This window comes from Struthio camelus, chromosome 12, assembly GCF_040807025.1.
Source record: "Struthio camelus isolate bStrCam1 chromosome 12, bStrCam1.hap1, whole genome shotgun sequence".
NCBI classification, from domain to species: domain Eukaryota; kingdom Metazoa; phylum Chordata; class Aves; order Struthioniformes; family Struthionidae; genus Struthio; species Struthio camelus.
Window position 1 is genome coordinate 5,866,172 of NC_090953.1, and position 18,804 is coordinate 5,884,975.

Here is an 18,804-nt window from a genome sequence, read left to right on the forward strand (position 1 = left end):
CCATTTGACATAGACAAATCAACAGCTCATTATCGCCCAACAAAATGACCTGGGTAAAATGGGTAAAATTCTGGCACAACTGAAATCAGTGACAAAGCTGTCATCGACTTCAGTAGGCAAAGGATTTCTTTAAAATTTCTTATTATTGGAGGAAAGTACCAATTTCTTCAATTGATATGCTTAAGTGTTATCCCTTGAAAAGCAAGAACTTGGTCAAGCAAGAAAATGAAGATACACTGCACACTTTCTACTGGTCATCAGATGATGACGAACATCTCCCAAATCTCCTAAAATGCAGGATTTCCTCCCTACCATGCTAAGCTTAATTTTACTTGTGTTATAGCTGATTTTTTCTGATTTAATTCAGCAATCAAAGGTAGCACTATTCAGAACTCTCATCAGCATTTCAAACAGTGCCATGTGAATCCCGCAGGATGACTTGGCACAGACACTCCACGCTCCTATGCTTCGTCCTGTTCACTCCGAGGGAGCCAAAGAGGAGCTCTTACCTTCCCGCAGACAGAGTCCGTTAGATACTGCTGTTCCTAAGTCCAGCCAGAGACAACTTCAGTGCAGTTCAGGAGAAAAACTGGCTGCATTTGATTTTGAGAAGGGTTGAGTTCTGGAGAAAATCAGGCAGAGAGGCATTTTTGATTTGGGATTACAATGAGATCACCTTCCACAGCGTGGAAAATAGGTTTTCATTTGGCTGCAAAACCTATTCTTCATCGATAGGGGAAAGCTACCTTGTATCACTGTTCTGCACATCATCACTTCACAAGAGCAGAACAGCATAGGTACCTCTATATGTTCCTTACTATTTTTGAAAAGTCTACTGAATTTAGTTAAAAGAAGGCAGATAGGGATTCAAAACATAAATGCAGGAAACACTTTATAATTCAGCACATTATAGAATTTTTTAAATGGTCAAAAGTCTCCTCAACCCTACAAACTAAATCTATGGTAAATATACAGAATGAATAATGTAAGACTATAAGATATACATATTTGTTCTTATGATACTTGTTAGTTTCTTGATTTATTATTTCTATGGCTAAATAATTAATAGTTTTGTGTCTCTACTTTCTTTCAATTTGGTGATTGGATGTAAATTATTAAACTTTATAATAATCTTTCTACTCAATTCTGTTTACCTGTCTAGATGAAAAACATTACATCAGTATGGAAGCAATAGATTAGTGCTCCTTTGAAATGATTCTTTTATATGTATATATATGTATTTATATTTACATATATATTTGTATACACATACATACTCTTCTCTGCAAATAATTCCAGTAATGAAAGAGTGCATATAAAGGTGACTTCTACCCATCATTTTAAACCGTAGACGTTGAGAGAAAGCACTCTCAAATTACAGATAATTCTTACTTAATATTATTTGCACTATAGGGAAAAATGTATGTATGAGAGATGTCTAATTGCATTTGTACTATAACTACTGGAAATAGAAGCTTACCAGCTAACTACAGAGCCATGACGTCTTGACTGAATATATTAAAGTACTACTTTTATTGATAAAATATGTTGCATCTTCTATATTAGATGGTATGCAATAAAGAAAAATCTGCTCTGTGTGATAATGTTTATGTTAACAACCAATACTGAAAAAAGATAGATATTAGTTAACTTACTAAGAATTCATCAATTTTACATAACTACATATATTAAAAAAATGAGTTCAATAGCAAAACTTTGTGAGAAAATGCCGGCATTGTTGATATATGGAGTGACAGAGATTTCACATAGATAGGGAGTGTATCGGTAACGTTGTCAAGGGCGCTTAAATGGTTTAGCAGTTTGAGTCTGACTGACTTTCAAAGAAAAACCTTTCAAGTAGTTTTTGCAGCATGGATCTGCTCCAGAGCACAGATAACAATGGAAAGTCAATGGAAAGATTCACGCTTCCTTCAGCTACCTAGTTAAGATGTATTTGATGCAGTGATGAAGCTGTTGTGACTCCGTGACTCTTCAGGGGTAGGCATGGGTGTGGTCGGCAAATTCATCACATGGATTGTATCTTTGGCTAATGTGAGTATTGAAAGTAGCTCTATCTATGCAATAGCACATCCAACACCATTTCTCCTTTGCAAACCACTCTATCACAAGGTTGTTTTCCAAATCTGTATCTGAAAGAAACAGCTGTACTTTTTACCTTTTTCTCTGTTACCTTCACCGTAGAACAATTCACTTTGATGAAATCCCAGGGACCCCCGGGAGAGCCCGTATTTCCCTATTTCTTATTTTACCTAAACTAATTTACACAACTCTCGGTTTTAGGTTGAAAGAACAACGAATCCCACAGCAAGTCCTGGGTGAGGACCATCAGTGGTTATGTTTCCACATTAAGGCAAGGTAGGTGTGAAAATTCCACAGCACCAGGAGGACCAATGCACATAGCAACACTCCTTCCTCTGGGCTGGTTCCGATTACCGTAGGCAAAGCAGAAATCTGGCATCCATTACTAACGACAATAAGTAAGCCTGGTGCTTAATCAATCTAATAAAGAATGTTGTTGCCTTGGGCAATTGCTTATGTGTGTTGCCTACCCACAGGACCACCACACTGAGCATCAGCAGAATTCCATCTTTAGCTCAAGCCACATGTGCTCATGTTTTCCTGTTTCTAATGTAATTATTTTAAGATATTCACAACATTATTAGTCTTCCATATAAAGGCTGTTTTGGTGGTTACAGTTTTCTTAAGGTGATCTCTGCAAACCTCTTTCACTATCTCATGACCGATCTTCTTAAGCACTTGGTTTGAAAACAAACACAGCAGTACAAAAAAATTCCTCCTCTGTACGGTGAAGACACCAACACAGGCTGCGTGTGATGCAGAGCTGGGAAGGGAACTAAGTCTCCTGCATCCCGCTCAAATGACCTAGATACCAGACTAGAAAGACATCAAGCTCCTCTGCTATTGCACTTTTCTTAAATAATTATGCATGAAAGCAGATCACACCTCCTTTCTTTTTTCACCCCCACCCTACCCTGGTTTTGTCCGAAATCTGAGAACTCTTCCTGAAACAGTTTTCTCAAAATTGATGTTAGCTTCACTTACAGGTTTGGTTTGGGCTATTTCCAGCGACAAGTGTTTTCTCAGGCTATTTTGCAATTCCTAGTCCACTGCCCGCAGCTTTAGCTCTACATGCCCTTGCCCAATATATTCTTGACTGAATGTAATGGCTCCAGTTCAGTAGTAACAGCTCCTTGAGACTCATTTTTTTTTCTGTACTTTCAGTCTAGATTTCCTCCAACCCAAAAGGCTGAAGGAGTTTCCTTTTAATGATCCCTGGAGAAGGGAGACAGGGCTGGCTCTCAGAACGGGCACTTCTCAAATGATCTCTTAGAGGAATAAATTGCTCCTAAAACTCTTCTACTAAGGTTTCACGTTTGGGAGACTCCTTAAAAAGGGGAGCACGAGTTTGGACTCAAGAGCACTTTCTTGCCATTTCCTAATGGACAAGGGTTGCAGCTCCAAGAAGAGCAGTAAGGCCTCCATGGGGCCTGCAGCAGGCACAAAGCATGAAAAGCACTATGAAGGCCACGTATTTTTCATACAGATACATATGTGTACCCAGCTTTTTTGCCTTTGGTCAACATGCTGGAGCAGGGTCCCTCTCTTGGCATCTCTGTGCCAGCTGAAACTGCATCTTGAAGAATCTATACCCTGTTCTCCATCTCCGAATGGTGCTTTGAGATGTTCTGCACTGCACTGAGGGCACAGAGGCATAACGGTACTGCTGACCCCCTGTTCTCCAATAATGCAGCACAAACCAATTGTTGTCTGAGAGCATAATGAAAGCTTAAATATAGTTCTCTGCCATGATTACAGTATCTTATTACCAAAGCTGGCTATTTATTCTGTAATTAGAAAAGCAACGCCTGAGACTCTCAGTGAAAGTGCCGGCACAGCTCATGTTTCTGGCTGCGGAGGGAGCAGTATTCCTAGGTGTCCCTGCGCTGGAGCAAACGGCTGCGCGAGCCTGGGCCATGCTGCGTGATGCCTCCCGAAAGACTGACTCTAGCTTCCAACGTCATTAGAGACCTAATTGTTGCCACTGCTTCCTACGGCTTTTTCTAAAAGGTCTCAAAACAGTCAGTCAGGACCAAAAGATTTATTTTTAATACCTTAACAACTGCCTAGCTGTACTTTGCACTGACAAGTCATCCTTTCTGCAGACAGCGTTTTTACCTGCACTGCTCTGTTGATGAGATTGCCACTGTTTTCTCTTGGAGTTTCCATGGAAATAGTTTATGATTGTTGTCAAGGATGGACAATCCAAACACATTTTAAAGAAATATAATGTAAAAACTTTGCAAAACAGTAGCTGTCAGCTTCTTCCAGCAAGATTTTGTTTGTCTCTCTCTCTCTCTGTCTCTCTCTCTCTCCCCTTCTCTCTCTTTTTCTTTTTAATGAGCAGTTTCGATGCAAGTATTAAATTAGCATTGGTACTACAGGAAAATATTATTTTAACACACTTAGCAATGGAGAAACTGTATTAGAAGACAAAATTTAAGAAGAATATAGATAAACTTCTCTCAGTGACTCTGATATATATGACATTCTTCTCCACTGCAGTGTATAGAAGGGGAAAAAGTTAACCAATTTAAATCAAGTCTCATTTAACTGCATCAAAATTTTAAACAACCTGACTAAAAATTTGTCCAAAAAGAAGGAATATATTGCCATTTAATATTTAAAGGGTCACATTACCCATCACAGATTCCTAAGTACCTAGCACAATTACTTGCATGAAGACTGTATCTTTCTGGCTGGGGGCTACCAAGAGTAAAGACACAAGGGATGGGAATCTCAAAATATTCACCCATTTCCAAACGATTTTGTTGAATATCTGAACTCCTAGTCCACTTTATATCCTTGCAAAGCGCCTCACAGCGCATGCCCTCAAGTTTAGAGCCTATATTTGTGTCCTGATGCTTGAAACTGTTTTATGTTGGGGTCTTGCACATCTGGACAGAGCCTCCCTGAGCTTGGTCAGGGGCTCCCAAGACATGGGCTGCAGACTTAGCTGCGAGGCTGCAGAATGGGAGCGTTTCTCAGCTCAGTGATTCAGAATCACTGGGAGGAATAAAATGTAGCAAAATTGTCCGGTAGAATTCCCCAATACAAGGTAAAAAGCAAACTCAAACCTCCCCAAACCAGCTGCCTTCCCTCCAAGCAAAAGAGGGAGACTTACAGACATTAAGCTCAGGTTCACGTCCACACCCCCTCTATTTAAGCAAGCACACAAATTCACGCGTGATTCATCCAGGCAGATAGCCACATGCATATCTTTAAGTCTGCCTTTTCTGAAAAAATATATTTTGGAATGAAAAGCGTCCACTGGCTCATAACTTGCTGATTATCAATACACTTAACATCAAGCATGTTGTACAGGCTACATTAAATTTACTGCTGAAATAACTCTGTTGAAATACTGTTTCTATAGAAATTACTCCAAATGAGTGAAAAGTTTTCTCTCAGGCTGCTAACAGAGCCGGCTAGGAGAGACACCATCCTCAGCTACGTCCTAGTGGACGGTTCAAAGCAAAAGCATGAAAACTTAGAAATTTTCTCCTAAATTTTTAGGACTGATCCACAAGGGGTGTTATAATGTAAACTGATACTAGAATAGCTGTAGGTGATTTTTTATTTCCCTTCAGTCATGCCTTTGCTACTAGGCTTTAATTCGTGTCCCATTATTTATAACGATTATGCCTGATCTAAAGCTGATTTATGTTAAAGGAGAAACTTTTGTTAGTTTCAGCAGGCTTTGAATCCGGATGTTAACTTTTTATTTTCTTATGTTTAACTTCCTTTAAAAATAGTTGATCTGTAATGCCTTGAGCACACTAGTAGGAGACGTATTTCAACTGAAATTATTTCTAAAGAATAATACTGCCTCTCTATATATCTACTATAAAATGCTTATACTGTTATCACACTATGCACAGTATAAAATTTATGTATACACAGACAACACGTGCATAGAATAGTAACATACATACTCTTGCCCTTTTTTATTTTCCTATTTTTAAAATACAATGTGCTCTTTTTCACCTGAGCCAGTCTGTAGCCAGCATAAAAATGTTATTCTATGCGCAAGAAATGTGATGTTGGGGGAATTTCCTCTTGATTTGCAAAATAAGCTTTGTGTTAATGTGTAATTTGCTATTTAACAGCTGATGAAAATTGACAAATGGGAATTTCCCAGGCAATTTGTGCTTCTCCAGTGTTATTTTTGTAGTTAAAGCCTACTAATACAAATTGCACTAAAAACCTCAGCTTCCATTGATGCTGTTAGCACAGTCACAGTTTTCAGCATAATTTTACTATTTGATAGATATTAGGTGTTTAACTAACTCTACTCCAGTCCAACAGCTGCACAATGTTCTTCCAAAAAGTTTTACTGCCTTAATTTTTTGAGCAGGCACTTTTTATTTCTGTGGAGGTAAAGCAAAAAACCCAAGTTCCTTACGTAAGTGGCTTCTGGAGATCGGCAAGAAACTCTGAGCGGTGTGGGGGGCATGGGGAATCTCTTTCAGATGTTGTGATGTGAAGGATTTTCTCTTCATCTTCCGAACCCTGTAGATGGAGCCCTCCACTAAGATCTTGCTGTATCTCTAGCACAGATTGACTTCTTTTGGGTTGATGATGATTGATCGTGTTGTTTTCTTCATTACTTTAAACCTAATCAGTGCTTGGTGTAATTTGAGTAATGATTGCTCATTATTGGCAATTGTGAAGTTTAAGGCTTTCTTCATTTTACCTCACAAGACAGCCAGTTGGGAGAGGCTCGTACATCCCTATTTGGGCAATGTTTGAGGGAAGAGAAGGGGGAACCATCATCAGTGATATGTAGTAGCGAAAGCTTTGTGCAAGTTTTATTATTGCATGTTTTCTTGGCCGGAAGCTCTAAAAATCCTGTTACCCCTAAAATCAGACCTGACCACGTAAAGGGGAGTTTCTTACCCGACTGTATCATTTAGACCACACAGACATTCCTTAGTTCAATAAATCATACTCTTTCTTAATAACCTGCCTTATAAAGTGATATGGATGGATTTCCAAATAAAAGGATTTTTATTTCCCCCCAAAATGGAAAGAATAAAAGATAATGAATGAGGATCATATATGGGCCAAAACGATATCATTTCTCATTATCCAACTCTGCTGCTAACTTTGTTATTTTGAAGTAAGAATAAGGGATATTATTGCATAATGGAGTGGTTGATTTACAGGCTGTAAGCTTGGTAAGCAGAGAAAAAGATGTTAAGCTGCTCAGTACCCGCAGGACACACCATGGGAGTCTGGCTAAGCCCTTCATCTGTGCGGAAATTATGCTAGGACATAACTGAAATCTATATAAATCAGAAAATTTCATATTCACAGTTCCAGGAGTGAGGACAGTTTTTTCAAGTCTGTTTTTTTCTTGGGCCTATTTCTACAGTTACAGCATTATCAAAGTGTAGATAATTATAAAGAATGATTTACCCCAACATAATAATAAAGAGCAAAATATATCCCTTCCATATTACTGGTAATTCTTAACACTACTTACTGCAGCTCTATTAAGTCAAAAGTCACATGTGGTGCTTAAATGAAATGTTAATTTAAAAACATGGCTGTTTAATTCGCTTGGCATAAAATTTATGGTGCTTGCACCAGACACCACAGTTTTAGCCATTTTACCTTTAACGTTCTCATTCGACGTTTGCATCTATGCTAACCATTCAGAGACTATTTTAGTCAAGAATTTAATCAAAACTTGTTTTTCAGTTGTCTTTTACATCCATGAAAAAAATTTGCACGAAACACAAAACATATGAGCCTCAGTTTGTTCAACAGCAAACCAGCTAATGGGGAGGTGAAAAGGTGTCCAGGGATCTGAACGGAGCTTGCACGGAGCTATTCTCCCTTTGTAATTCCACGAGGCGCTCTGCAGTGGGGAAAGCGGGGATGCTGTCTCTCTCTACCTTCCCGAGCTGACATCTAACAGCCCAGAGCATAGTATCAGTGACACACTCAGTAACTGAGGTGCCTTCAAATGAGGAGGTTATGCATTGCCTACCCGACATGATCACGCTCAGCCTTCGGGGCAGTTTCAGCGCATGCAGCAGCACTGATAGAAAGAGTCTTAGCAACAGACCAGGCACTTGCTGGAGGGGACAAGATATCTCATTTGCTTAAGTTAGACTAGAGGACCCCAGCATGGATAAAGCTCTTGCTCCCCCCTGCTTTGCTTTTTTTTCTGGAAAGGGACGCTGCCTGCTATGACTATGCAAGTAAAAATAAATACATTCTGATATTATAAAGTCACAATAATGTGAACATTTGAATTCATACTGAGAACAGTAAAAACAATATGCTTTCTGATTGAATTATTCAAGCTCTTAGCTTTTTAGTTTCAGTTATAGATACAAACATTGTATGCAAGAGAAACTGAACAATAAACAGCATTTTCTAGCTGAGGTTTAAAAAGCAGTGAGTTGCGGAAAATGATTTTTTTAAAGATGAAAGTGTAGCCCATCATTAAGATCAAATCTATGAGAGTAGAAGCCCTGCAAAGCGCGATGTTGCTATCGTACGCTACTCCAGATGTAATACCACACACATTTCCTGGGCTAGGATTCTGACTTCGTAATTACAAGCAACAAAGAAAACAGGCGTGTGATAAGTGTTTAGCTGTGCTTAGCTGAAAAGTAATATGCAAAATCTTTAAAATAAGTATCTAGGGCAAAAAGCTGTTTTAAATTCTCCCCAGAAATGTAAAAAACATTGCACGCATTTTTTAAAAGAAGCATGAAAGGTTTGCCATTGTTTGCAAAAATGCACAGTGAAATAGTGAGGACCGAGTGTGTGTGTTTTTTCTCACATGCACATTTGTACTACCACTACTTATGTCTTAGAAGACTTTTGCAAATTATTTCACAGTCTTACATGTGTATGCATGAAGAAACAAACAATCTCCTGGAAAATATGCATTTGTGAACTAAAATAAATAAGAATCGTTAATTTTAATAAAGATTAAAACCGAAACAGAAAAACAGGATATTTATAGTCCTAAATTAACTCACCATGTTGTTGCTATAATCCATGCTACTGATTCTCCCCCACAACAGTTCCCTGGTCTTATAATGCCTTTATTTGGGGCCCAATCCTCCAAACATATGTGCATGTAATTATAATTTCTTTAATAATATCACCGAAGCCAGCCGGATTGTCTGGATGGCTGGTACTGCTCACCTAATGAGGCAAAGCCATATATAACTGCTTAACTTTATGCACAGTGAGTAGCCCTACTTATGTCAGACGTTGAAGTTGCTCTCTTACAAAATGTGCAGAACTGAACCATCTTATGTTTCAGCAGCTCTCATAATTTTTCTTCATATATTGGGACAAAAATCATCATTGCAAACCAGAAAAATAGTTATTAGCAAATTCATTATTTATAGGGATTATTTCTTTGGATCGATTTTTAAATAGAGAAACAGAGGGATCCTTTTCTGTGTAAGAATCCCAAAAGTCGGTTACTTGAAAATTTTATTCTTCCAGAAAAAGTCATCTTTTAATGACAATTATTTGTGGTCAAAACCATTCAATTTCCTGCAGTGCTTGGAAATATTTCGGATCTGCAGGCGGACTGGAAACTACAGTTTCTCTTAAGTGAGCTCCTGGAGATACCAAAACCATTAGTTCCTGCTAGGAAGAGTATAGCTCAGTCTGCTTTGGGGTGGCAAGGCAACCCTCTCCTTCTCTAATCCTCGGCCACTCGCTTCCGCTCTGGCAGCAAACTCATGAGAAAAGAAATGCTTGTTTTTGGCAGGTTAGTCTGCAGCTGGATCAGTTCCTTGATCGGATTCATTGTGCGGCTGCAGCAGCGCTCACATAAGCGCAAACCTAGAGCGGCTGGAGATCAGTAAGCCCCAAACCCATCGCTACGGAGTGGGAGCGAGACCTCTGCTTTTGCTGGCAGTGTTGGTTTATAATGATTTAAGCTGCCTGCCAAACTACAGCCTAATTTACCTTGAACTGCCTTCACTTCTCAAATGAGCCAATGGCGCATACTTTTAGTCTGAAAGGAGGTCAGCAAACTAGTTGGATAGTCCTAAATATACAGAAGGCATTTGTGTTTCACAGCGTATATTGACCAGTTCTCTTTTGCATATGGAAATAATCACGGAAGAGATATTAACAAGGCTGAATCTACCTTTTTTTAAAAATGTATTTTAAAATGCATTTGTGGCCATTTTTTATATAGATAAATAAAATATATGTCTGGTTTACACTTAAATAGACAGCAGAAGCATAAAACTAGACATGTTAACTTTAGATATGGGCAAAAAATTAAATATTGAAAAGGAACTTTTCCTTTCAGATTGAATTCTGATTTGAGTTCCAGTTTCTTGGTAAGCAATAGATACACACATACACACACACACACACACACACACACACACACACACACACTCACACCCCATAACTGAAGAACTTCTAAAAACAGGATTTCCACTTTTTGGCTTATTTTTCATCGTTTATCATCATGATTAGTTTCAGATTAGACCAGTATGTATTCCCATTTTAAATTGTTTTGAAAGAGATGCAGTATTGATTGCACGTGTTTTCCCACATCAACATGAACAGAAAATGGATGATAAATACACTCTCTATGGATGTTTTGAATACAGCAACATTTGGGGGTTAATGAAGGTAAAGGAAAGCTCTTAGACAGAATTATTGGCCTCCTGCCACAAAACTAGAGAAATAAACTGGAGCAGAAATTTCCAGTTCTGAGATAGCTGAAATACAAGCGCAACACTCCAGGTCTCTGAGGAAAGCACGTTGCCCTGCACAGACTTGTGTTTAGGTCCATGCCCCTCATGAAGGGGACCCACAAAACGATGCTACCTGATGGAAGGTATGGTTTGGTGGCTGCAGTGGCATTCCTCTGTTATTTGCACAGAGAGGAAGAAGAGGGGGATGGATGCTACCATATGTCAGCCCTAATTACAATGCTATTGAGTCTCAGTATGACAAAGAGGAAAGTAATGACTTTGGCTAGGGCCAGAAAGAATATAAAATGAGTTTTGCTTTTTTTAAAGAAAAGGTCAGTGTCTGAGAAGATCACCAAAATGGTGACTGGGTGAAAATAGTAAATTTTGAGGCCAGTTCATCTGGTTTTCAAGACAGCAATCCACATCGCTGATAATTCAAGGGAAACTCTAGTTATCTATTTGCTGCATCCTGGAAGAAGCCAAATGTGTCTTCTCAGCCAGATTTCTACATTCTAGAGCTAACCGACATTTTTACATGGTGCCATCCAAAAGCAAAACTCTACTTCCTCCCCTCAGAGCGGTTCTCCAGGCTGAGAATTCAACACATCATAAGAGGGACCCATAACAATGAATTGCAGGAGCATTAGCTTTTGAGGAAGCCAATTTTGAAGAATCAAGACATAGCCATCTGCCCCTTGAAAAACCACAGGATTCTCCCACTGAGTCCAACAGGTCTCCTCACTCGCACAAACTACGTTCCAGTGACCCAACAAACTACAACTGCTATGCAGATATTTCTCAATCTCACTCATGCTTCTGTGTGAAGACAGATCCACCACAGATAAATGAAGCCTACTTCCACATGTGTCGTTGAGATGAGAAAGTCTCTCAGCACAAAAAGTTTACGCAATACCTTTTTCCAGGTACTGATAGTATAGCTCCATGGTCTGCTTCTCTGCCCTAGCTTTTGCCAGCCTCTCCCATCTGTGCTTCTTGCTTGCAAGAGGGCAAATGTGACTGACCTGATCATTAAAATATTTCTAGATATTTTGAGAGCATTTGACTTGTTTCTTTGAGCAAAAAGAGAAGAAAACTTAGCTGAAGGACTGCCTGGTTGTCCTGAGGGTTACACCTGATTATCAAGGGTAATTTGCCTTACAAGAAATTGGTAAATCAGGAACAGGAAACTGGCAAAATCCTGGAACTGGTAAAATCTGGGAACAGGAAAATATTGCAGCAACACACCCCTCACGCAGAGAAAAAAGAAGCCAATCAGATGAGCATTAAAAAGCTGAGAGTGATCCTAGCAACACTTATTTAAAAATCAACCACCAAACTGACTGGAATGTTAAGAGGCCTCACTGACATTTATACCCTTTCTTTGCTAAATTGCTCCTGCCACAGAACTTTTTGTCTCTAAAGCTTGTAAGCATTCCCACTGGGGAAGAGCAGCAGCAGTATGAGCTATTTAGCAGAAATCCTCTAAGGCAAGCCTTACTTCACAAATCCTTCTTAAAAACGTTCAGTCCTATCTAAAATGACAGCAAACGTTGTCCATCAGTAACGTTTAGTACTGGAACAGACCAGGAGACTGAGGCTAGTCTCTACCAGAAGAAGAGCCAACTTGCAGAGAGGTAGCTTGCTGGTACAGAGCTGCATCTCTGGCTCCACATATGTGAAAGCCCACATTCAACCCCTTAAAGAGCTTTGCTGATAAGGGGATTTGAGGGGTTCTTTGGAGCACTGGTGGCTCAGTGGTGGAAACTTCTCCACCGGTATGAAATGCCCAGTTTGTGAATCCCTCATTCTCGGGATGGTCACTCTCTTGGCAAGAGAGGCAAGGCCTGCTGCAGTACCTCAGGAGTTTCTGAAGGACATTATGTATCCTGTGGCTCTCTGCTATAGCAGGAGGCTGCTCTCTGTTTCAAGTGGACCCTTTCACTCCTCTCCTTCTATGTTTTCCAGCCATAAGCCTGTCCAGTTATGCTACTCAACACTAAAATTGCTGCCAAGTGAATCTGCTTCTAAGATAGGATTACTCTAGTGGTAGAGCAAACTAGCACATTTCCCAGACCTTCTCCATTCTCCTCCTTGCTAGCCAATGCATCTATAATGTAAATGCTTTATTCTAGACCAAATGGATAATATTTTGTGAAGTTTCTTGTTCAAGTCCTGGTAATGTATAACTTGCAAGGAAGCACTTTGACCCTTCCTGAGCTTGGAACAGTTCTCTTCGGCAAATGAGAGTAATTTTTCCATCCTGCTGATGACTTAATTATATAAATAAATCTTTGTGGCTGATATGGTTGCCTCTAAGTTTCATTCCTTGGCTGAATGCCCCTTCTTCTCCATAGAACTGTCAAGGGCAGCATGGGAAAAAGAAGATTCTGGTCCCCACTACTGTTCTTGTCATATTGTACTAGTAGAAGTCAGACGCCTTACTGGTGAGCTAAAGCCCTAGAAAAAAGAGCTAGAATAGGGCCAGGACACTCCCCACCCAGAAGCAGGATCAGTATGAAAATTCTCTTTAATGGAAAGTAAAGCAAGGAGTTGAGAATATCCTCTCTTCATCAAAGGCACTGGATTTTTGTAATGTTAATGGAGAGTAGCTGCATGCTTCAAAGAGGAACAAACATATTCCGTTCAATCCTTCAGACAACAGTGTTCCAAAGGGGAAACAACAGTTAACTATTTATTTTATATATATTGGTGCAATACAGTGTGTAATACTGGAATGTCATCTCTTATCTGCCATGTAAAGACACTACCACCATAAACACCTGAGTGGAAATGATCCCCTGCAATCCTACATCCCCTCTGTTGCATGCAGTCATTTCCTTGGCTGTTTATTTGCTCAGATTATATGCCCTTGAGCTGTGTGTCAAAAATCTGAACACTGATTAAACCTCACAGCTGACCTAACCTATTGGGAAGAGATGTTCATGCATTAAGAAGAACAAATTCTGCCCAGTTTTAACTGTGAAACCCAAATACTATTCAAAATAGGCCAAACACAGAAACCTAGATCCAAAATCTTTGCTTTCTCAGGATGTCTAAGTCTAGATCCAAATTTTGCTGCATAACAGCAACAGTAATAGCCCTGCTTCAACATGACTGAGAGCCAGTTCTTCTGGGTCAGAAAGATGCCATGTGATTAAAGATAAAATGAGACCTATTTAATGTTAAAAATATATATTTTATTCCACTGGTTTGGGGTTTTTTTTGAAGAGCTGAATCTGAAAAGGCAAAAACAAGCTTTCCTGAGGCATGTCAACTGTGAGACCAAGCATTCCTTATTGGTTATTTATGAAAGACTTTCCTGGCTGACTCTTAGAGTTCTCCTTATCAGTTTAATCATAATTAGTTTATTATTGCTCACTGTAAAGTCTAGGAAATCAAACTCCAAGTACAACATGATTTAAAGAGCTTGTTTTATAATTCTGCTCTCAGCGTTCTCTCACTGTGTTTTCACATGGCAGGGAAAACTCTCTGGAACTCAACAATGTTCAGAAAATTGTTTTGATTAGTAAAACTGTTATCCAGTCCTCTTGCTTGATCCCCAGTTGATTGACTTAGAGATAAAGTTTAAGCCTTGAAATGCTCAGCAACTACAAGGTGTATAATGCAGCCACCCCTGGAGGATTCAAGCATTTTACAAACTACTTCCAAATGGTGCTCCATAGTTAACCCTGCTTAAAACGCAAGCCATTCCAACAGGTGGAAGCAGTTTTGTTCAACCTATCTCCTCTGCCAGGTTGAGAAGGGAGTCATCTGAATCACAAGCACCATGAAGTACAGTAAATGTCGTTGTTTAGAGTTCAAAACACTGAACCAAGCTGGTGTTTTTCAGCATAGTGGCCACAGAGTAGTGGTGTATGCCACTGATAAAAATAATACTTAATCTGGCATACCAGTGCTCTCTTACCCAGTGAGCCCAGGGAATGGAAAAGCAGGGAGATTTTTGTCTTTTTGGCCATCTATTCTTCTTCCATTAAACGCACTAGGTTAATCTGTTCTAGCACAAGGACAGCTCAGAACAGCTCTCAGTGATTTCTTCAAGCTTTGCCAGCAGTATCTTCGGTGGCTGGCAAGCAGGGGCATAGCTTATTAGCTGTGCCAGGAGCTGCAATGGATATGCCATAGGATGCTCCCAAGCCTCAGTAGTTCGCAGCCGAGACTCAGCAGTTCAGTGACTCAAGTCCACTTTTACTGGAAACAAATGAACCCCCTTTTCCAGTATTTCATGGTAAAGGAAATTCTAGCCTTAGTTTGAAACCGCAGGCATATGTAGGGTTAAGGTTGTCACTAAATGTTATTTTAACATGGATTCTGCGCAGAAATGTTGACAGTAAAGTAAGAAATCCTGAAACTGACAAAAACTATGCAAACAATATGGAGTTATCAAATGTAACCATTTATGGCAGGAAATATCTCCTCTGACAGATCTCCTATATTTCCAGCAGCAGCAGTGTACATACATATTAAAAAGGAATTTGCCTGAAAGCGTGTGATTAGATAACCCATCTCATATTTAATGTTAATTTATGAGCATTAGGCAAGTTCTTATGAAGCCTTTTTAAACCAATTCATTGCCACGGAGCTGATCATTTATATCAGTCCTTGTACTCAGGTAGTAAAATTCCATAATTCACTTCACTTCACTAGATAACTCTCTCTTAACACGAGGCTTTGCTAGAGCTCAATATATTATCATCAATAGTAAGGAATACTATTATTTCTCGCTAACGGCGTTATTCATCACGAATGAAGATTCCCTGTATCTGCTACTGGTACCTTTGATTCTAAATAATCCTATTCTCTGTGAATGTGAAGGCATGTGGCTGCTCGGAGGAGCACAGAGAGTTAGCAGGTCTATGCTTTAGTCACAGCTCTGCCACTCACTCCCCTTACAGCCTTGGACAATTCAATTAAAACTCCTAATCCGGTGGCAGCCACTGACTGAGAAAGCGAGGATTGACATCGTTGCCACAGAGGACACCCTCCTCTTTGTCCTGCCCTCTGTCAAAGGGTTTTGGCAGGAGCTGGGGAACGAGTCAATGCTGGCTGCACAAGGCACGCTGCGCCTAAGAGGTATGGGAATCCAAGATGCATGGAGCTAGGCTATTGCCACAGAGATTGCACTGCAAGATTTTCAGAGATAGAGGTAAAACCTTACAGCCTCGGTACCACTGCTACAAAGCAAGCCTAGCCTCAGCCACAGCCCAATCCTTCCCTTGCTTTTGGCTGTTATTTTCCAGCTGACTTGTTCGTTTGAGTCTGACTCGGAAGTAGGATTAATATGATATATCACTTCAAAGTTCCTAAACTACTGGACATTAGGAAAGGGCAAGGTTTTATTAGCATTACAAAGGGTCTGAAACACAAAAAGCAAATCTGTATTTAGGGGGTCGATTTCTTGGCCAAAGCTGGGATCTGAGTATTCAGTTCAGTTTAGTTTTCAGACAGGGACCCACTCTGCTGACACTTAGCTCTGATTTCTGGTTTCAGATTCCAAATCCAGTTCAAGTCTTGGACTCTAATACCTATTGCAAGAGGTGCAGTGCTGCTCCAGCACTTTGGCCAGTTGGAATTTCAGTCTGCCAGACTGAATCCAGAAATTTCAAGGAATAAAGAAAAGAATGATGCCAGAACACAAATGTTGATGTGGGGTTCAAAAGGGCATTTGGTAAAAGGACATCTAGCAAAGTCAGTACTAAGCATACGCTATAGGTTTGTGGATCCACACATTACTTAATATGTAAAACACTGCACATTTCATATGTGCTTGCCATAACCTAACTACAGTAACGTCCTGTTAAGTGGGCTACATCTAAGCTAACAACAGCTGTCTCTTGAGAAGCATCTCTTTTCTTTCAATAGGAAAGAAACAGGAAAGGCCCATTCCATTTCCGGTACTGTGCAGAGTTTGATTCAGATGAGACATCAATTAACATTTCTCTTGATGAGTGTTTGACAAACTATTATTTAAACTATCTCCACTGCCAGGTCTTTGGGAGAATTATGCTCAGTGCCAAACAGTCTGTTAAAAATCTTGCCTAACAAGTCTGCACACTGCACACTTGAGAATTTAAGCAGATGCTTTATATGGCTGAGAGAAAGAGCTCCCTCCCAACATCCACGGTGGAATTTCAGGTTGCTTTAATGGTGTCCAAATTCCTTCCTATCAGACACTTTTCCTACCAAATCATGAATAAAACACATCTTCTGCTCAAGCACTGAATCACAGAAGAAAACACATCAGTTGTGCTGTCTTAATGAGGAAGGCTGAGTAAGAAAAGGTATGAATTAAGGCCCACAAATATAAAACCAAGGTTGCTTTTTGGGGCACATATATAAGGATATGTCGCAATGCTAGCTGGCTGTAGGTAGCTGACACGCAATAGTAAAGTTTGAAGATGTAAATATTTTATTATTCAAGGAATATTTAAAAATTGAGTGCCAATCACATTGTCTAAAATATTATAGTTGTCTAGTACTTAATGTATTAGAAAATGAGCAAAGAGGTGATGTCTGGTACTGGCTAAGACGAGGATTACAAAGCCAGTTCAGAATAGCCCAAGCCCGGTAAGCTGTTTTCGAGAAATTCTGCTCCCCCAAAACAGAATTTTCAATGATTGTGGACTATCTCTGAACAGTTCTAGTGGCCAAAGCAGCTGAGATGTGATGGGAGCTGCTATGTTATGAGATTTCTGCCATTTGGGGCTGCAACCTTATGAGAATAGGTTGTTTTGTGAGATTCCACACAGAAGAGGACCAAGAAAGAAGGGTCTTCTCTGAACTGCAATGAAAGCTGAAAGCCTGGGACAAATTCCACTCAGAGACTGAAATTTCACCACCCTCTTCTTACATTTGCAAGGCTGTTTCATTTCTAAAATAAAATAAAGCAAAATAAAATAATACTTGCTGATTACTAAGGACTTTGTAACTGAGAACTACAGATTGCTAAGATTTACATTGTACTTTCAAAGCCTTGACCTGTGATTTTTTTAATAAAACAGAATTACATGTAAGTTAAGGGATCTGTTTCCTCAGCAATGCCTGACATTAACTCCAGGTAGTTTTATGGGCTATGTTGGCTGTGAGGTCCCAAGCTAGGGCAATAGTCTTAGAGCGTTTAAAAGCGCATCTCATACTCCCTGAGCTCCTGTCACCAACGTGACAGAGATAGCTACAACATTGTCCTTCTCGGCTGAATCTCCAAATGAAACAGCAGTCATCTGTTCCTTTTCGCATCACTTTTTCCTCATGCCAGAAGGGAAATTAAACAAAAAGCATAAATAACCTAGAAGGAACGTAGCTAGACACATTTTAGCCCCTTCAGACAGTATGCCTCCCCATATCTCTCTACCGACATTCAGAAATGGGGAAACCATGATCAGCTTAGAAGTTTGCTTGAATGGTTATTTAAACTAATCAATCCTGTAAAGCCTTCCCTTTCGCAAAGCCAGACAGCTTTGTATTTCCACACCCAACACCCACAGGAAGGAATCTCTCCCTTTCTTCACTCTATCCCTTGTGCTAAGCCACTACGCCATGGACGGGTCAATGAACTGGGAATTTAGATGTATGGGGTCTACTCTTGTGTTATCACTAAATGATACTGTGACTTGTTGAAAGTCGCTTTGCCCCTCTGCTGTAGTTATCCCCGCCACAGTTTGCTATCAACACCTAATTATTGCCTTTGGCCTGGGGAACTGATGCTGTGGTCCCAGCGAGGGGTCAAGAAGGCCATACTCCATGCCCAAGGCCAGCTTCAGGAAGAAAATATCTTTCTTCCCCTGCCCCTCTTTACAACACTGCCTCAATTTGGAAATTTCTTCCAGGGTTTCCTGTAAACTTGGTAATTTTGTGGCAGGACAGAAAGAGAAGAAGCAGGTCCGTCAGAGCTCCTCATGCTGGGTATCTAACATCAATAAACTTTGCTGAAAATCCAAACTCACGTAAGTTCAACCATTCACCTCTCATCAGGTTGTAACTAACC

General features: G+C 39.9%; 1 long non-coding RNA gene across 1 annotated transcript in view; it reads right to left on the bottom strand.

Annotated features, from left to right (window-relative positions):
* Positions 1 to 570: 570 nt before the first annotated feature.
* LOC138068899 (uncharacterized) overlaps positions 571 to 18,804 on the bottom strand; it is a 256,258-nt gene continuing 238,024 nt past the window's right edge. Inside the window, exon 3 of the long non-coding RNA XR_011143753.1 lies at positions 571 to 622. This is a non-coding gene — a long non-coding RNA (uncharacterized lncRNA). The remainder of the gene's footprint in view (positions 623 to 18,804) is intronic.